This window comes from Phalaenopsis equestris, unplaced genomic scaffold (genome assembly GCF_001263595.1).
Source record: "Phalaenopsis equestris unplaced genomic scaffold, ASM126359v1 Scaffold000074, whole genome shotgun sequence".
In the NCBI taxonomy this organism is placed as follows: Eukaryota; Viridiplantae; Streptophyta; class Magnoliopsida; order Asparagales; family Orchidaceae; genus Phalaenopsis; species Phalaenopsis equestris.
Window position 1 is genome coordinate 428,226 of NW_018164516.1, and position 3,356 is coordinate 431,581.

The window sequence follows — 3,356 nt, forward strand, 5'->3', positions numbered from 1 at the left end:
GAAGAAGATATCTCTCACTTTTCTCCTTCTCCAACACTCTCACAGAAAGTTTCACACTAAATCTCACCACAAAAACTCTAAACTATGAAAACAAAATCACAAATTGACTCCAATATGGAAGTGAAATGGAATGATGTGGTGCAAAAAATGAAAGTGGAGGAGTGAAAAGCGTAGAGGAGCCCATTTTTTGATGAAATTCGACCCCAAGTAGAGCCCAAGGTCGGTTTTCCAAGAGGTGCCTCCAAAAACTCTTCAAAAAGTCATCCAAATACATCGAACCTGTTAGAAACGTGGTCTGCACCACCTTTAACGCTGGTCTGCCACCGTCGGCGCGCCGGTCTGGTATTATCGGCACCCGGGTAAAAAATCTTCGCGTTAATTTGTTCTGCGCCGTCGGCACTGCCGAAAAAATCTTCGCGTTAATTTGTTCTGCGTCGTCGGCACTGCCCTCGGCACTGCCGGCTGCCGATGCTGAGCATTTCAAAAACATCATTTTGACTCCAAATTTCATCCTTTTTGTTTTCTTTTTGCTTTAAGCCCTAAAAATCAACAAGCTGCAAGAAAACATCAAAATACCGTCCATTAAAGTGCAATATCATCAAAAATAGGTATAAAATATGGGACTAAAATTGCCTATATTTTTGGTGTATCAGTGACCAGCAATGGCGGTGTCGGCTTTGGATTTGAGACAATTTGGGATTGCGATAGGCAGAAAGATGCGAGAGAGATGAGGACAAGCAGGGTAAAAGTCACGAATGAAACGTGGGCCGAGGGGTCGATCTTGCGGCCGTGTTTACTGAATAATCGATTACGTTGACTTAGAAAACACATTCCAAGTGTGTTTATCAAATAAGTTGTCCCAAACGGGCCCTAAATGGCTTCAACATTCGTAATTTTCTCTTTTCCGGCTGAAAAGGAGGTGATAATCAATTTGGAATCCTGTTTACAAATAGTTATCCGAGAAACAAAGCATTTGATTTGTAACTCCAATTTGCTTGGAATTCATCAATCCTAAAACCCTCTAGTAGTTATATTGCATTCCATTATCCCATTTTGCATAATCCCTATCTTGATGGTATTGTAGTTGCATCCATGCTACTGCATTTGCAGTCGCATCTTATCTATTGCACCATATAATACCACGTGTGTTTTACTTCTCATTAACATAGTTTGTGTAGGAGCCATGGTCAATATTCATTATTATTATTTTTAAAACTTTCATAAGATACGGTTGAATCTCCTCTTTAAATTGAAAATTTTTGATAATCTATTTTTTTTAATTTCAGAAATATTTTGAAGATCTAATAACTATGTTATGATCAAGTGATGGTATTTATGGATTTTGAAAGAGATTGTAATGCTACGTTGAATTTTTTAATATATTTACGTCTCTTAGCTCATTAATTAGCATCTGAAGCTCACTAATCCACTTGTTTCAAAAAAAAAATAAAATTTTGCTCCCTCGTCATGAAATTATTATATATATATGATGTATTAAGACATCCATATCCAAATCTTTGAGTTCATAGTTGTTATATACATAATAAAGATTCGAGATGATTTTCATAAAACCATTTCTAGACTGCCCATCATGGCCACCAAATCCTTAAAGCTTCATATTGAGAAGCAGGGAGTAAAATTTTATGTATGTTTTAAACGTAAGATAAACTCAAAAGTAAATTTTAGAATTAATTTTTGTAAAATGAAAAAAATAATAAATTTTAAGCATTCCACATTTATCACTTACGTGCAAAATTCTGAAGATAAATTGAACCATTTAGAAAAATTAATATATCTGAGAAAGAGATATATGCATTAATAAAACTATTCAAGCTTGAAAGGAGCATATCTACGATGTGAATTTATTCAGCATTTATTTTAAATGAACTTAATTAAAGTTACTTCTAATCTAATCTCTTGAGGGGTACTCATCTCTCCTTTTCCCTCTCAAAGAAATTGACTAATACTTCATTTTCTTATGCTTTGACATCATCTGTAATAAGTATAATTCTAAATTCAGTTAACATGATGTCACAATTTATGACAGCATGCAGAGTCAAGCTATTGACACAATTGAAGCTACATGAGTGTGGTCGTTGAAAATTCAATGCACCAGCATCCCTCGAGAAAAGGTGAAAATGAATGATTGAGAGAGCTTTAAGTGATTTTTTTAGTCAAATTTCCAAATGGTACATGAGATGTGATATTTTATCCTCATTTTGGGAGGATTTTATGATAAGAAGTTTGAGGATTCCTTTTGGCACAAGCCCCTATGGTTCATTTCCCTTTATAGTTATACGAGAGCACATTCGACTAAGCATAGTAATTTGGCTAAGTATTGAGACTCAACATATAGTAGCAACAAATTTATAATTTGAAAGCATGAAATTATCACTATAAGCATAGATTAGATGGTGGGGAAAATGGTGAAAAACCTGATTAAGATCACATTATTCTAACACCTCAGGTTATCATAATCCTCGGTCTATTTAGTCAGATGGGGTTGTTGACCCAACCTGACAAAAGGATCCTTATGTAAAATTATGGGTTGCTTCATCCAAGTGAATCTTATAGAAATGGGCTAGATATTTGTATATGAGGATAAATTCAAGTCGACCTTAGCTTATACAGAGTTTTGTGCCCTATCAGCTATTCCCTATGACTTACAAATCAAAATGGGAGAATATCAATAGGAAACATACAAATTATTGATGTGGCTATAACCTAATGGAGTTTACTCGCCAAACCATCCAATATATGGTTATGGACATGGCCACTTTTTTTGTGGAGCCCTTGTGTTAGACCACATGAGCAGAGGACTTGGGCCCCTTTTTTCTGTCATAAATTATTCTGAGCGTAAATTTAGTAGCATATTTGACATTATATTAACTCTTTGTGAGTTTAGATTACCAAATTTATCACCATAAATAAATGATTATGGAGGGTGGATATACTTATTTTTAATTTTTTTAGTGATATAATTTTATTTATTATATTAAATTTAGTAAATTTCTATTCATAATTGTAATAGTTCAAAGCATCTTGAAAAAAATCCCCTCTAGTTGAGGCTATTTTTAAACATGATTATTATCAGGGTATTGATTGAAATGCTCATATTTTATTTTAATCGATTTTAGTTATTTAAGGATTAAAAAAAAATATTACTTCTATCTACTCTAATCCATATAATGAGGAGGATCTGACTAGGTTAGTGAGGGTTTACTCTTGTTAACTCTAGTCCATATCAAGATGAGTGTCAGAGTAATTGAGGTTGGACTTATTAGTTCTATCATATAGATAAAAAGACTCAGTTGGACTTATTAGTTCTATCATATAGATAAAAAGACTCAAAAAAG